Below are 17,816 nucleotides of genomic sequence, written 5' to 3' on the forward strand. Positions count from 1 at the left end.
CCCTTCTCCTCCCCAAGATAGCAAGAAAATCAATATGTTAAACATGTGTGATTTTTCTAAACATATTTCCATATTCCTCATGCTGCATAAAAAATGAGTTCAAAAGTGAAAAAAAAAAAACCACAAGGAAAAAATCCCCAAGCAAACAAACAACAGAAAAGTGATAATACTATTGTGCCATCCACATTGTCTCCATACTCCTCTCTCTGGGTACCACTGAGTTATGTTAGGTTGCCCTCCCACCTCATTCAGGTCTCCTTGACTATAGGGGGTGTTATCCTAGGCTCCCCGCACATTGGTGTCTGTGTGATTCTGGGTGTGATATCATATGTTCCCCCCACACAGGTGTCTGTGTGACAGTGGGTGTGACATCCTAAGCTCCCCCCACACTAGTGTTTTCTGTCAACCTTCTCATGGCACCACCAGAGTCTCAAGCACTGCATCTGGCTATTGGGGAGAGGACCACCCTAATCAACAAATATGTATAGCTTAGGTTCAGGTTTTATGGCCCCAGCACAGAGAAGCCTTAACTACAAGGTCCTTTATACTTGGGAATCTCTCGACGAATCAGGTTCCACTCTGTGTCCTGGGTACAAGTAGCAATATGAGCCCTGACCTTGGATCATTAAATCACAGACAACGTAATTTTACCTTCATTCTCAACTCCTCCTGCGGGTGACTCTCCTAAATGCCTCACTTGTTCCCTCGGGACAGCTTCTGGGACACACATTCTGTAGGACGCGACAAAGGCTTCCTCTAACAAGTGGAGTGCAGGAACTTGCCTTTCCAGAGCAGGAGCCAGACCTCTGACCTGGGTCATCAGTAAAAGCAACTGCCAAGTCTTCTCTCCAAGTTCCAGGTCAGGCTGGGGCTTCCAGAAGGACCTTGGTTCCCTTGCAACATCACAGCGCCTCAATCCCCATGGCTGGAAGACTCTGCTCCATGAGTTTAACTGCCTCCCCTGGGATTCACTCTCTGACACCCTCTGGCCTTCCTTGTCTAACCCCAAGCCTTTGGCCTTGAATGCCCCGTGCCCCTGTCCACAGCAAGGCCCTTCTTGTTGGCTCCGCCCTGTGCCCCCACCCCAAGCCTCTGGGGAGGCCTTTGCCCTCTTGTTCCCATTGTGCCCACATCATCCCTACGGGTAAGGAGCTGATGAGGTGGAAGAAGTCGGAAAGGCAGGCGGTCATGCACAAAGGATTCCCAGGCTCAGGCCGGCGCAGATGCAAGGAGCAAAAAGCTTTATTATGAGGATAAAATGGGCAAAGTTCCCCAGTGCCATTCACATTTCATCAAGAGGAAGTTTTTGTCAGAAAAGACTCAATGTTTGGGGTGCACTAAAGATTTGGGGTGCCATGGAATGGGTTTGGGCAGCTTCTCTGAAAGGATTCATGCTCTAACAATCTCAAATCCAGCAAAGACATTGATTTGGACATTTACCTAAGGGTTCACACTGTGAACCTGCTCTTTAAGGGGCTTTGGGCAACCCAGCAGAGTGATGTGAGGGTTTATTTAGGAAAGGAAAAGGAAGCAAAACTTGGGAGAATCTGGCAGCAAATTGGAGGCTCTCAGTAGATTTTGCACTTCTTTTACAGTCTGAGGTCAGGTATGTATGAGAAAGGTCCCTGGGAAAAAGTTCAAACCCTCTTATTCCTGAGCAGGGGCAGCACCCTCTACATGGAAAAAGCAAGGGGTCCTTTTATTCCAATGAAGTCTCTGAGAGAAAGGGGGAGAATTACTGGGGCTGCAGCAGCAGCTAAGACAGAATCATTCCCCTCAAAGCCCTGGGACCCAAACTCCTGTGGGGACACGAATGAACGTCTCAGTTTCCATAACTGTTCCCAGCTGAAAAAAAAAAAAGTTATGTGGTACTTGTAGAAGGGCACTTCAATGCTAGTGCCCTGGCTGGGGTCCTTACAGCATGAAAACATTCTCTTCTACCTGACAGCCACAATCAACCAGCTGGCCAAGGAAACTGCACATTCACTCAGGGAGATCCAAGACTCCTTGGACTCTCTTGCTAACATGATCTTAGACAAACAAATGGTCTTAGATTATCTCCTTGCCTCTAGCAGAGGTGTCTGCACCTTGGTCAACACCTCTGGCTGCATGTACATTAACAACTCAAGGGACATTGAGCTTCACACTGAGAGAATCTTAGAGAAAGCTGACTGAATTCAAGACATTCATGAGAAACTCTTTACACCTCCCCAGTCTTCCTCTGAGTGGGGTTCCTGGTTACAGCCCCTATACTAACTCCACTCCTAATTATTATCTTTTTGCTCATATTGAGCCCCTGCATTTTCAGATTACTTATGGGATTTGTTTCTTCTAGGCTTCAAGGTGCAAATTTTCAACTTTTCCTGCAACTCGGGGATCATGGGACAACTGATGGGCAAACTCAACATCCGCTGGATGCTGCAGCTGCTATCTTTAGATCTCGTTTCTCTCCTTCAAGCATGACCCCCCCCCCCCCATTACCTAAGGGACAGCTGTACAGCCCTTCTCAGCATGAAGAAGCTTCAGAAGATGAAACCTTCATCCCTTTCCCAAATGAATTTGGGGTTAACTGTTTGAGGGGGGAGGAGATAAGTGAGTGAACTCTAACCTGAGTGAACTCTGTAAAATTATGTAAAATCACAGATCTCATGTCCCCTTTGATCTATAGACTCCAAATGGTCTCACAGCCTTTCAGAGTGTGATAAGCTGTACCATTCAAGAGCAAATGAAACTCCAATTGACCTCCCAGGAAGTCACAATCCCAGGAAAAACTTCACATTCAATTGAGAATTATCAAACTTCCTCTAGGCTTACTCATAAAATATGTCTTCTGGAAACTAATACTTTGCAGATCCTTCTCCACTGAGAAAGATATGCCTGCTAAGAGAATGTCTCTTGGTGATTTTTAAACAATAAAGCCTCCTCTTTTGCCACAGCCTCTGGGGTTAGCGAATTCTTTCTCTTCCAAACTTCTGTCTCTAAGCAGACGGAACCTCACTCATTCGTTACCAGAACTCATCAAATGTAATAAGTATTTATGAATAAAATAGGGGAAAAATCTCAGTCAGAAGAAGAAGTGATTTATATGTAGCACAGCTTGATTGGCTTTGGGATAATAGTATATAGAGCCAGCCCCACTACCAAGGTCAATGACTACAACTATAGCTGTAGTAATCAAAATTACTATCTGATTTTGTGTACTCTCAACATTTTTTTCTTATTGTCACATAAAGTTTACTTTTACTCAGTGACTAAAGAACACTAACTGGACAAGTATTTTTCTGACTGCCTGATTTCTCATAGATAAAGTCTCATTCAAACTTGATATTTCTTTAATAAATTTCTTTTGAAACTTATTCATTTGGGAGCATTTATTTTCTTTAAAATTTTGACACTTTTCATTGGGCAAAATTAAAACTATCTTAACTGCAATGGAAGGTGAAATCTCAATGCTGTCACAACTGCTAGCATATCTTATCCTGTATCTGACAACTTTTAATATGATGAAGAGCACAACAGATAATTTGGAGTTGATGGTTTCATCTGAATTTCTATTGAGACTGAAGGAATTCAGTACTCTCTTCATTGCATCAATTTAGGATTTAATAAACTTATTTTCCTTCTGCCTGTTCAACCAAGAATGAGATATAACAGGGGCTAAAATTCAATAAAGATATGGTTTTAAATGACTCGCAGATTTGGACATGAGATGACTAAAAGTCTAATTAGATTAAAAGTGTATTGCCTGCACTGAAGACAAGAAAGGGATCTCAGCTGTATAATATATCCCTCCCTGACCAAGACCATGTGGTTGATTCACTCTCTTTTTTATTTTATTTTATTTTATTATTTTTTCAATTCTCAATCACTAAATTGGTTAAAAAAAGATTTACTAAAAGTTTTTTTTTAATGTTTAACAACCTATTCTGTGTGTTCAGAATACAAATTTAAAGAGAAAGTAGTTCCTGCCATCAGAGACCAGTCTAAGCATGTCTTTAAACATTTTTAAATGTTTTGTAAAACAGCAGCACTGACTGGTGATTTCTTTGCCATTTCCTCATCCAGGCCTCTGACCCTCTTTCCTACATACCTCATTCATACTCTGCTTCCCCATCACTAAAATAACAATGATCCTGGCATCTCCTCCGTCCCTAAGGGCTTTTGTAAGGAAAGTGCTATACCTATCTCAGAATTGTACAGAAATATGAGTTTTTCTTTTATTATGATTGTGTTAAGGGAATTCTGTCCTGGGAATAGGAAAGAAAGGAGAGGGAGGTAAATAAGAGGAAGCTTGTGCAAGGATGAGGAATGGCAGAAAAGTGAGCACCCCAAGTACAGCAAATACCAGGGAATACTACACACATTGGAAGACTGAGTCCTGGAAAAGGGAGCTTTCCCAGCAAGGTATTGAAGGAAGCCTGGAGCCTGGGCCAGCAGGAGAGGAGCAGGGGCAGTTGGTAATGGACCCAAGAGGGGTGAGAAGAGATTTCCTACATCACTCAAAGGAAGGGAGCCAGAGAGCAAGGCCCTGGATGTAGAGGGCTGGAACTCTTAAAAGATGTACTTGAATATAAGACAGCAGCGCACTTAAGGCTAATTACCTAATCAATGTGAGATAATAGTTCTCTAAGCATATACTTAGAGTCCAGGATTCATCTTTAATGAGCCCCTTGCCTGCCTCCTTCACTTCTCCTCCAAAAGACCAATGACTTTGGGTGGAGCCAAGATGGTGGAGACAACACATGTGTCTTTCTGAGCTCTCCTTTACCCTAAAGCTATTTTTATAAAACTCAACCTCTGAATTATGGCTTGATTATCAAAACTCACAGATATTGGGAGTACAACACATTGCCAAGAGAAGATAATCTCAAAATTTGCCAGAAAAGGTCTGTTTTGCTTGTGTGTGGGGATAGAACAGGGCTAGACCAGGCACAGACTCAGGCAGATAGGCATTAAGAGCACAGAGAACAGCTCACACTGAGAAGACCGGAGTGAGGTGGGGTATGGTTTTTGCAGGCTGAAAATTTGTGGGGAGAACACTATCATAGTGTTGGTTACCCTGTTCTGGCAGCAAGCAGTAGATCAGCAGAGAAGCTATAAACACACAGGGTAAAGACTATAACCCCAAAACACTAGAGTCTCTCAGGACCTGGCTACACACACCCAGAACCAGGAGGGATTCAGCACAATCTCAGCATGCAGCATTGATCCCAGTGAAGTCATTGCTGTCCCACTGCTGCTTCACTGCTACTTCCTGTTGTCTGTTGAAGAAGCTCAATAAACCCACATTGCCCCCAAAGCAGACTGCAGCTTTTTCTTTTTGTTGTAGTTAAAATAAGTAAAAAGGCAAAGCAGGCTCTAACTATAAATAGTTTCTATACTGAAAGTGAACAAATTTCAAACCCTGAGGAGACTAAAAACAGTTTGTCTCTAGCTGAAAACCCAAAGGTGGATGTGATCTGATCTGCACCACATAAGGCTCAATTAGAAAAAATTAAGAGGGTCTGGATAAGGTATATAACTCATTAAAAGAGTGGGAAAAGAAAACAACTCCCTAATAAACAAAATTTGTGAACTGGAAAAAGGAAATAACTCCTTAAAAAAATAAAATTCTCAAAATGGAAAAAAATTCCATAGAACAAAACAACTCATTTAAAAACTCAATTGGACAATTACAAAGGAAATTTAAAAAGTAAATGAAGAAAATAATTCATTAAAAATCATAATTGAACAAACGGAAATGAATGACTTGAAGAGAAAATAAGAATCTTCCAGTCAAGCAAAACCAAAAACACGATTTTTCAGGAAACCATCAAAGAACTGCCCAGGTGTTATAGAATTAGAAGGTAAAATAGACGTTGAAAGAATTCATTGATCACTTACTGAAAAAGATCCCAAAATTAAAACTACAAGAAATATTGTGGCTAAATCCCAGAACTATCAGACCAAGGAAAAAACACTACAAGCAACCAGAAAAACAAACAAACAATTCAAATACCCAGGAGCCACAATAACAATTACTCAGGATCTAGCAATATCCACATTAAAGGATGGAAGAGAATCTTATATTCTGAAAAACAAAGGAGCTTGGAATGCAGACAAGAATTAACTACCCAGCTAAAGTGAGCATTTTTTCCATTTTTGTCCATCAAGAAGATAGACATTCAATGAAATTGGTGAATTCCATTTATTTTTGATGAAAACACCAGAGCTAAACAAAAAATTTGATCTCCAAATGGTGGACTCTAGAGAAGCATAAAAAAGCAAAAAGAATTCTAGAAAATTGTATTTCTGTTACGGGTATACATAAAGAGTATATGTATAATTTGGTTTTATTGTTATAATATAAAAAGGATCTAGAGGTGGAAAGGAAATTGTACCAGAAAAAGTGAAACGTGGAGGCATTACATCTCACAAAGAAGCAAAGAAAACCTATTATATCTGAGGGAAAGAAGAGAGGGGGATGAACATAGTGTGACTCTTACTCTCATCAGAATTGGTTCAAAGAGAAAATTTTAGACATATTAGATTTACAGAGAAGCTTCTCACACCTCATTGAAAAGTGGGAGGGGAAAAGCAAAAAGGGAAGGGGTAGGCTAAAGAGAAGGGAATACGAAATTATAAGGGAGAGGTTTAGGAAAAGGGGAAGGACTCTAAGGAGAAGGGAGGAGATCCTAAAGAGGGAGGGCTACATGAGGCAAGTGGTGCTTATAAGTTTAATACTGGAGAGGTGGGTAAAGGGAAAAGGAAAGAGAAAAACATAATCTGGGGTTTACAAGATGACAGGAAATACAGAATTATTAATTTTAACCATAAATGTGAATGGGGTGATGTTAGGTTCTTACTAAGTGCTAAGTCAGTACTTAACAATTCTCTAGTTCACACCTTTGATTCTGGCCTTTAAGGGGAGTTTACCCTTTGAACTTCTGAGGAGGAGTTTACATATGAAATTCCTGTTCAGGCACCAAAATGCAAAGGTCCAGGCTAGCTCCTCTGAAGGGCTCAGAATAAGTCCTTGTCAGGATAAGCAAAAGTCCTTGCCCCACGTTGGGCGCCAATATTGTAAAGGTCCTGTTGTCTCTCAATTGTAATCCTTCTCTGGGAGGAGGTTTCTTTTTTCTGTGAATCTTTTTCTCTGTCCTCTTCTTCCCCTCCAAAAGTATGGGATTCCTGGATTTGCGAATCCATGGGACAACTTCTACTTGACCCAATCCAGAACTGACTTTCCAGACTCTAACTTCTCCTTTCATCCTCCCAGAGAATGGGCTTGGGTGTACTCCAGGGGCTTGTGGGAAATTTACTTCAACCAATGAAATTGCTTATTTGAACTAAAGGTGTGAACTCTGAGCTAGAGAATTGTTAAGTACTGATTTAGCACTTAGTAAGAACCTAATAGGGTAAACTCCCCCATAAAGCAGAGGCAGATAGCAGAGTGGATTAAAAGCCAGAATCCTACAATATGTTGTTGTCACAAAACACATTTAAAAAGGATGATACATACAGAGTTAAAGGTAAAAGGCTTCAGCAGAATCTACTATGCTTCAGGTAAAGTTTAAAAAGCAGTGGTAACCATCCTGATCTCACATCAAGCAAAAGTAAAAATTAATCTAATCAAAAGAGATAAGGAAGAGTACTATATCTTGCTAAAGGGGAGCATAGATAATGAAGCAATATGAATACTAAATACATATGCACCAAGTGGTATAACATCTAAATTCCTAAAGGAAAAGTTAAGAGAGTTGCAAGAAGAAATAGACAGCAAAACTATAATAATGGGAGATCTCAACCTTGCACTTTCAGAATTAGATAAATCAAACCAGAAAATAAATAAAGAAGTTAAAGAGGTAAATAGAACACTAGAAAAGTTAGGTATGATATATCTTTAGAGAAAACTTAAATGGAGACAGAAAAGAGTACACTTTCTTTACAGCAGTTCATGGAACCTATACAAAAATTGACCATATATTAGGACATTAAGACCTCAAATTCAAATGCAGAAAGGCAGAAATATCTTTTTAAGATCATGATGCATTAAAAATTACATTCAATAAAAAGCGAGGGGAAAATTAACCAACATAATTGGAAACTAAATAATCTCTTTTTTTTAATTTTTATTTTATTTTATAATTATAACAGTTTTTTGACACTTATATATGTTATATATGTTATATATGCATGGGTAATTTTTTACAACATTATCCCTTGCACTTACTTCTATTCAGATTTTTTCCCTTCCTCCCCCAACCCCCTCCCCCAGATGGAAAGCAGTCTTATATATGTTAAATATATTACAGTATAATTTAGATACAATATATGTGTGTAGAACCGAATTTTTTGTTGCACAGGAAGAATTGGATTCAGAAGGTAAAAATAACAGTTTACACTCATTTCCCAGTGTTTCTTTTCTGGATGTAGCTGGTTCTGTCCATCATTAATCAATTGGAATTGGATTAGCTCTTCTCTATGTTGAAGAAATCCACTTCCATCAGCATGCATCCTCATACAGTATCATTGTTGAAGTGTATAATGATCTTCTGGTTCTGCTCGTTTCACTCAGCATCAGTTGATGTAAGTCTCTCCAAGCCTCTGTGTATTTCTCCTGTTGGTCATTTCTTATAGAACAATAATATTCCATAACATTCATATACCATAGTTTACCCAACCATTCTCCAATTGATGGACATCCATTCATCTTCCAGCTTCTAGCCACTATGAAAAGGGCTGCCACAAACATTTTGGCACATACAGGTCCCTTTCCCTTCTTTAGTAGTTCCTTGGGATATAAGCCCAGTAGTAGTATGGCTGGGTCAAAGGGTATGCACATTTTGATAACTTTTTGGGCATAATTCCAGATTGCTCTCCAGAATGGTTGGATTCTTTCACAACTCCACCAACAATGCATCAGTGTCCCAGTTTTCCCACAGCCCCTCCAACATTCATCATTATTTGTTCCTGTCGTCTTAGCCAATCTGACAGGTGTGTAATGATACCTCAGAGTTGTCTTAATTTGCATTTCTCTGATCAATAGTGATTTGGAACACTCTTTCATATGAGTGGAAATAGTTTTAATTTCATCATATAAAAATTGTCTGTTCATATCCTTTGACCATTTATCAATTGGAGAATGGCTTGATTTCTTATAAATTAAAGTCAATTCTCTGTATATTTTGGAGATGAGGCCTTTATCAGAACCTTTAACTGTAAAATTTTTTTCCCAATTTGTTACTTCCCTTCTAATCTTGTTTGCATTAGTTTTTTTGTGCAGAAACTTTTTAATTTGGCGTAATCAAAATTTTCTATTTTGTGATCAATAATGGTCTCTAGTTCTCCCTTGGACACAAACTCCTTCCTCCTCCACAAGTCTGAGAGGTAAACCATCCCATGTTCCTCCAATTTATTTATGATGTCATTCTTTATGCCTAAATCTTGGACCCATTTTGATCTAATCTTAGTATGTGGTGTTAAATGTGGGTCCATGCCTAGTTTCTGCCATACTAATTTCCAGTTTTCCCAGCAGTTTTTGTCAAATAATGAATTCTTATCCCAAATTTTGGGATCTTCGGGTTTGTCAAAGATTAGATTGCTATTTTTATTCACTATCTTGCCCTGTGAACCTAACCTATGCCACTGATCAACTAGTCTATTTCTTAGCCAATACCAAATGGTTTTGGTGACTGTTGTTTTATAATATAGCTTTAAATCAGGTACACTTAGACCACCTTCCTCTGACTTTTTTTTCATTAGTTCCTTTGCAATTCTCGACCTTTTATTCTTCCATATGAATTTTGTTGTTATTTTTTCTAGGTCATCAAAATAGTTTCTTGGGAGTCTGATTGGTATAGCACTATATAAATAGATTACTTTGGGGAGTATTGTCATCTTTATTATATTCGCTCAGCCTATCCAAGAGCACTGAATGTCTTTCCAATTATTTAAATCTGACTTTATTTTTGTGGCAAGTGTTTTGTAATTTTTCTCATATAATTCCTGACTCTCCTTTGGTAGATATATTCCCAAATATTTTATATTATTGACTGTTATTTTGAATGGAATTTCTCTTTGTATCTCTTGCTGTTGGATTGTGTTGGTAATGTATAAAAATCCTGAGGATTTATGTGGATTTATTTTGTATCCTGCAACTTTGCTAAAATTCTGAATTATTTCTAATAGCTTTTTAGCAGAGTCTTTAGGGTTCTCTAATCTGTCATGTCATCTGCGAAAAGGGATAATTTGATTTCTTAATTTCCTACTCTAATTCCTTGAATCTCTTTCTCGACTCTTATTGCCGAGGCTAGAGTTTCTAGTACTATATTGAATAGTAATGGTGATAGTGGGCAACCTTGTTTCACTCCTGATCTTACAGGGAAAGGTTCTAGTTTATCACCATTACATATGATGTTTACTGAAGGTTTAAAATATATGCTCCTTATTATTTTAAGGAATAGTCCATTTATTCCTATACTCTCAAGCGTTTTTAGTAGGAATGGATGTTGGATTTTATCAAATGCCTTTTCTGCATCTATTGAGATGATCATATGGTTTTTATTAATTTGATTATTAATATGGTCAATTATACTAATAGTTTTCCTAATATTAAACCAGCCCTGCATTCCTGGTATAAATCCCACTTGGTCATAGTGTATTATCCTGGGGATGATTTTCTGAAGTCTATATGCTAATATCTTATTTAAGATTTTAGCATCAATATTCATTAAGGAAATTGGTCTATAGTTTTCTTTCTCAGTTTTCGATCTACCTGGTTTAGGTATCAGTACCATGTCTGTGTCATAGAAGGAATTTGGTAGGACTCCTTCAATCCCTATTTTTTCAAATAGTTTACATAGCATTGGAGTTAGTTGTTCTTAAATGTTTGGTAGAATTCACCTGTAAATCCATCTGGTCCTGGGGACTTTTTCTTAGGAAGTTGGTTAATAGCTTGGTCTATTTCTTTTTCTGAGATGGGACTATTTAGACTACTTACTTCTTCCTCTGTTAATCTGGACAAGCTATATTTTTGAAGGTATTCTTCCATTTCATTTAAGTTATCGAATTTATCGGCATAAAGTTGAGCAAAGTAGCTCCTAACTATTGTTCTAATTTCCTCTTCATTAGTGGTGAGTTCACCCTTTTCATTTTCAAGACTATCAATTTGCTTTTTCTCTTTCCTTTTTTTAATCAGGTTTACTAAGGGTTTGTCTATTTTGTTGGTTTTTTCATAAAACCAACTCTTAGTTTTATTAATTAATTCAATGTTTTTTTACTTTCAATTTTATTAATCTCACCTTTTATTTTTTGAATTTCAAGTTTTGTGTTTGTCTGGGGGTTTTTAATTTGTTCCTTTTCTAGCAATTTTAGTTGTAAACCCAATTCGTTGGCCCTCTCTTTCTCTATTTTATGCAAGTAGGCCTGTAGAGATATAAAACTTCCCCTTATTACTACTTTGGCTGTATCCCACACATTTTGGTATGATGTCTCATTATTGTCATTTTCTTGGGTGAAGTTATTAATTATGTCTATGATTTGCTGTTTTACCCAATCATTCTTTAGTATAAGATTATTTAGTTTCCAATTATTTTTTGGTCTATTTTCCCCTGGCTTTTTATTAAATGTTATTTTGATTGCATTATGGTCTGAAAAGGATGCATTTACTATTTCTGCCTTACTGCATTTGATTTTGAGGTTTTTATGCCCTAGTATATGATCAATTTTTGTATAGGTTCCATGAACTGCTGAGAAGAAAGTATATTCCTTTCTGTCTCCATTTAGCTTTCTCCAAAGATCTATCATATCAAACTTTTCTAGTATTCTATTTACCTCTTTGACTTCTTTCTTATTTATTTTGTGGTTTGATTTATCTAATTCTGAGAGTGCAAGGTTGAGATTTCCAGCTATTATAGTTTTGCTATCTATTTCCTCTTGCAGCTCTTAATTTCTCTTTTAAGAATTTAGATGCTGCACCACTTGGTGCATATATGTTTAATATTGATACTGCTTCATTATTGATGCTGCCCTTTAGCAGGATATAATGCCCTTCCTTATCTCTTTTAATTAGATCAATTTTTGTTTTTGCTTGATCTGAGATGAGGATGGCTACTCCTGCTTTTTTGGTTTTGCCTGAAGCATAATAGATTCTGCTCCACCCTTTTACTTTTAGTTTGAATGTCTCACCCTGTTTCAGGTGTGTTTCCTGTAAACAACATATAGTAGGATTCTGACTTTTAATCCAGTCTGCTAACTGCTTCCTCTTTATGAGGCAGTTTGCCCCATTCACATTTATGGTTAGAAGGACTAATTCTATATTGCTTGCCATCCTATTAACCCCTGCTTATGCTTTTCCCCTTTCCTTCCCTTTTACCCTCCTACCCAGTACTAAACTGGTGAACACCACTTGCTTTTCACAGGCCTCCCTTTTTAGGATCCCTCCCCCACCTTAAAGATCCTCCCCTTATTTTACCCCTTTTCCTCGAAATTTCTGTATTCCCTTCCCCTTAGCTTACTCCTTCCCTTTCACTTTTCAATGAAGTGGAAGAAGTTTCACCATAAATCGAATATGTCTATTGATACACACTATGTTCATCTCCCTCCTTTCTTTCTCTCAGATATAATAGGTTACCTTTGCCTCTTCATGAGATGTAGTATCACCACTTTACACTTTTTTATGATATAATCTCCTTTCCACCTCTAGTTTCTAAGACAAATTGTACATATGTTCTTTACATATTTTTTTAACAGAAGTATAGTTCTCAAGATTTCTTTTTCCTTTTTAGAAATCTCTTGAGTTCTGTATTTGAAGATCAAACCTTTTATGTAGGTCTGGTTTTTTCATCAAAAATAGATGGAATTCATTTATTTCGTTAAATGTCCATCTTCTTCCCTGGAAAACAATGCTCATTCTTGCTGGGTAAGTTATTCTTGGCTGCATACCAAGTTCCTTAGCCTTTTGGAATATCATGTTCCAGGCCCTGCGTTCTTTTAATGTGGACGCTGCTAGATCCTGGGTTATCCTTATTGTGGCTCCTCCATATCTGAATTGCTTTTTTCTAGCAGCTTCCAATATCTTTTCCTTTGTCTGATGGTTCTTAAACTTGGCCACTATATTTCTTGGCATTTTGATTTTAGGGTCCCTTTCAGTAGGTGATCGATGAATTTTTTCAATGTCTATTTTACCCTCTGATTCCAGAATGTCTGGGCAGTTCTCTTTGATAATTTCCTCGAAAATGGTGTCCAAGCTCTTTTTTTCCTCCCATTTTTCAGGGAGTCCGATTATTCTCAAATTGTCTCTCCTGGATCTGTTTTCCAGGTCTGTTGTCTTTCTGGTAAGGTACTTGACATTCTTTTCAATTGTTTCATTTCTCTGGTTTTGCTTGACTACCTCTTGGTTTCTCCTTGAATCATTCATTTCTACTTGTTCCAGTCAAATTTTCAATGATGTATTTTCTTCACTCACTTTTTTTATATCTTTTTGTAATTGTCCAATTGACTTTTTATCTTCTATGGAATTTTTTTCCATTTTATCCATTTTATTTTTTAGAGAGCTGATTTCTTTTTCCAGCTCTCTAATCCTGTTTTCCTTGGAGTTGTTTACCTTTTCCAGCTCACTAATCCTGTTTTCCTTGGAGTTGTTTACCTTTTCCAGCTCACTAATCTTGTTTCTCAATGATTTGATTTCTTTATCCATTCTGTCTTTGAATGCATGGGATGACTTCTCCAGGCTCTCTTGCCAAGCTTCCCTTTCCTTTTCCCATTTCTCTTCCAGCTCTCTTGTGAGAGCCTTTTTGATTTCCTCTATGAGGTTCTTTTGTATTGAGGAGCAGCTTATATCCCTCCCAGGGGATACATCTGGGGACATTCTGTTCCTAGTCTCCTCAGCATTTGAAGTCTGCTCCCTCTCCACACAGAAGCTGTCAATGGTTAGAGCCCTTTTGAATTTTTTGTTCATTTTGTCAGAGTAGGAATCGAAGAAAACAAACTGACAAGAGAAACAATTGGTCTGTTTTGCGGGGGATGGGGCTGGATGGTATTAATGGGCTTCCTCTACAGACTGGGGGTAGGGCAGCAGAGAGCCACTAACAGAACAGCAATGACTGTACTGAGTCTGCGCTCTGAGGCTCCGAGAACGCACCGAGTCAGTCCAGGTGGGGGTTGGGGGTGGCCGGGCTCTGAGAGACGCTGGTTTTCTGGGGTTTTAATCTTCACCTCCGGTGTTTACACACTCTCCACTGCTCCTGGCTTGCTGCCAAGATGGAGCATCCACACTGGGGCAAAAGCCCTTTCACAGAAACGGCAGAGATCACATCCCTCCCCCTCTGGTCTGAGCTGTGTGAGCTGCCTGTCTTGCTCTGGCTGCCTGCCCTCAGTCTGCGCCCAGTCTGATTGACCCTCCCCTGAGCAAACACAGACCTTTTCTGGCGACTTTCAAGGATGTCTTCTCTTGGTGATTATTTGTGGATTTCTTTCTGGATCAAGCATTAAGTCAGAGGCTTGTCATGAAGTAAGTTCTGAGAGAAAACAAGGAGCTCAAGCAGCTGTCTACCTCCACGCCGCCATCTTGGCCGGAAGTCCCAAACTAAATAATCTCATCCTAAAGAATGATTGGGTGAAACAGCAAATCATAGACATAAGTAATAACTTCACCCAAGAAAATGACAACAAGAAGACATCATACCAAAATGTGTGGGATACAGACAAAGTGTTAATAAGGGGAAATTTTATATCTCTAGAAGCTTACTTGAATAAAAAAGAAAAAAAAAAAGAAGAAAAAAAAAGAAGCTTACTTGAATAAAAAAGAAAAAAAAGAAGAAAAAAAAGAGAAAGAGAAAACCAATGAATTAGGCTTGCAACTTATAAAGCTAGAAAAAAGCAAATTAAAATTTCCTCAATCAAACACTAAACTTGAAATTCTAACAATTTTAACAATAGAAGGAGAGATTAATAAAATTGAAAGTTAAAAAAAACCTGTTGGATTAATAAATAAAACTAAGAGTTGGTTCTATGAAAGAAAAAAATACAACAACAAAATAGATAAAACCTTGGTAAATTTGATTAGAAAAAGGAAAGGAAAAAATCAAATTGCTAGTCTCAAAAATGAAAAGTAAGAACTTGCCAGTAATGAAGAGGAAATTAAAGCAATAATCAGAATTTATTTGCGCAACTTTATGCCAATGAATTCGATAACTTAAATGAAATGGATGAATACCTTCAAAAATATACATTGCCCAGATTAACAGAGGGAGAAGTACATTGGTTAAATAGTCCTATTTTAGAAAAAGAAATAGAACAAGCTATTAATCAACTCCCTAAGAAAAAATTCCCAGGACCAGATGAATTTACATGCGAATTCTACCAAACATTTAAAGAACAATTAACTCCAATGTTATATAAACTATTTGAAAAAAATAGGGAATGAAGGAGTCCTACCAAATTCCTTTTATAACACAGACATGGTACTGATACCTAAACCAGGAACAATAAAAACAGAGAGAAAATTATAGAGCAGTCTCCCTAATGAACATTGATGTAAAAATCTAAAATAAAATATTAGCAAAAAGATTACAGAAAATAACCCCAGGATAATACTCTATGACCAAGTAGGATTTATACAAGGAATACAGGGCTGGTTCAATATTAGGAAAACTATTAACGTAATTGACTATATCAATAAGCAAGTGAGCAAAAACCATAAGATCATCTCAATAGATGCAGAAAAAGCATTTAATAAAATCCAACACCCATTCCTGTTAAAAAAAAAAAAAACAATAGAGATTATAGGAATAAATGGACTTTTCCTTAAAATAGTCAGTAGCATTTATTTAAAACCATCAGTAATCATGAAATGTAATGGTGATAAACTGGAACCATTCCCAATAAAATCAGGAGTGAAACAAGGCTGCCCACTATCATCATTACTATTCAATATTTTATTAGAAACGCTAGCCTTGGCAATAAGAGCCGAGAAAGAGATTCAAGGAATTAGAGTAGGAAATGAGGAAATCAAACTATCACTTTTTGCAGATGACATGATGGTATACTTAGAGAACCCCAAAGACTCTGCTAAAAAGCTATTAGAAATAATCCACAATTTTAGCAAAGTTGCAGGATACAAAATAAATCTACATAAATCCTCAGAATTTTTATGCATCACTAGCAAAATTCAATAGTAAGAGATACAAAGAGAAATTCCATTAAAAATAACTGTCAATAATATAAAATATTTGGGAATATATCTGCCAAAAGAAAGTCAGGAACTATATGAGAAAAACTACAAAACACTTTCCACACAAATAAAGTCAGAGCTAACCAATTGGAAAAATATTAAGTGCTCTTGGATAAGCGAGGAATTCCTGGAGATAGCTGGATTGTGAGGTAGCCTCAGCCCCAGACACAGGAATTTTTACTTCCTCCATGCTGTGAGGAGTTGGGCATCTGAACAGGCAAAAATTAAGAGAACTTCTACTTATGAGGAATGCTTGGCCCAGCTGTGCTACGCAGACATAGCCCTAGGTGAGAAGAAATCATCACACATTTTGTAAGTGTAGAATCAGTGGGACAAGAACATGCTGGCTATGGACCTTGAAGGAGGGAGGAGTTCTGAGTTTCCTTTCCAGCCAGTGGGAGAAGCAAAGGAGGACCTTTCACCAGAGGCACCATTCCCCAAATCCTAGGTCTAGAGGTGTTTTTTAAAATACCGAGCTGCTAGAAATATATTCATGTATGTATTTCCTGAGGCAATTGGGGTTAAGTGACTTGCCCAGGATCACACAGCTAGGAAATATTAAGTGTTTGAAACTAGAGCTCTTCCTGACTTCGCCTGGTGCTCTATCCACTGTACCACCTAGCTGCCCCTGCTATAAATATTTTTAACAAAATGAGCAAAGGAGAGAGAATTCAATTATCCTAAGTTATAATGAAAATAGAAAAGATTGGGGTTACTCTTGAAAGAAGACTATTGAAGGAAAAAAAAACCCTCTTACCCCAAAGAATAATATCAAATGGTCATCTATCTAAAAAAAAATTTCTAGAAGAACCTTAGAAACTTTAAAAATCAAATTATAGAGATTGAGGAAAAATTTTAAATAAGAATAATCTAAGAGGGGAAAAAAGATTATAAAAAGAAAGTCAATCAAATGAAAGTGATATCCTTAACAAAGAAAATGATTCCTTGAAATCTAAAATTGGGTAATAAATCCAGTAGATTCAAAAAGAGACCAAGAAGTAATAAAACAAATTCTAAAAACTAAAAAAAAAAATGAGAAAGTGAAAATTTTTAAAATAAAGCAAATTATCTATAGAATAGATCAACAAAAAAGTATAACTGGACTACCTAAAAGCTACAATGAAAAATAGATTCTTGATACAATAATTAAAGAATAACTAAAGAAAAGTATTTTGTAATGTCAGAACAAAAATTAATAAAAATAAAAATAAATTTGTCTGCATTATGTTTCTTGTAAATGATCTTTGGTACTACCTCTCAGATGTTAAAGTTTGGATTTGGTTGATAGGAAGTCCCAAAAATCTGCAAGTTCATTGAATGTCCCTTTTTTTCTCACTCAATATCATGAATAATTTTGCTGGATATGATCTTTTTGGCTATAGGCCAAATTTTTGTGATTGTCTAGAGATATGATTCCAAGACCTTTGATCTTTTATAGTGGCTGCTGATAAATCCTGGACAATTCTACTTGTCCAAAGTTCCAGCATACTTGAATTGTTTTTTTCTGTTTTCTTGAAAAATTTTCTCTTTGATTTGGGGGTTTCAAAATGTGTCAATAATGTTCCTATGTGTTTTCCACAAAGGATCTCACTGAGGTGATAAT

General features: G+C 37.3%; 2 long non-coding RNA genes across 12 annotated transcripts in view; one reads left to right on the forward strand and one right to left on the reverse strand.

Moving 5' to 3' along the window:
* The window catches only part of LOC141548956 (uncharacterized), a 1,120,676-nt gene that overhangs the window by 596,983 nt on the left and 505,877 nt on the right, over positions 1-17,816 (reverse strand). The gene's annotated exons all lie outside the window — the stretch shown is intronic.
* The window catches only part of LOC141548957 (uncharacterized), a 1,406,018-nt gene that overhangs the window by 272,093 nt on the left and 1,116,109 nt on the right, over positions 1-17,816 (forward strand). The window lies entirely within an intron of this gene.

Source organism: Sminthopsis crassicaudata, chromosome X, assembly GCF_048593235.1.
Source record: "Sminthopsis crassicaudata isolate SCR6 chromosome X, ASM4859323v1, whole genome shotgun sequence".
NCBI lineage: Eukaryota > Metazoa > Chordata > Mammalia > Dasyuromorphia > Dasyuridae > Sminthopsis > Sminthopsis crassicaudata.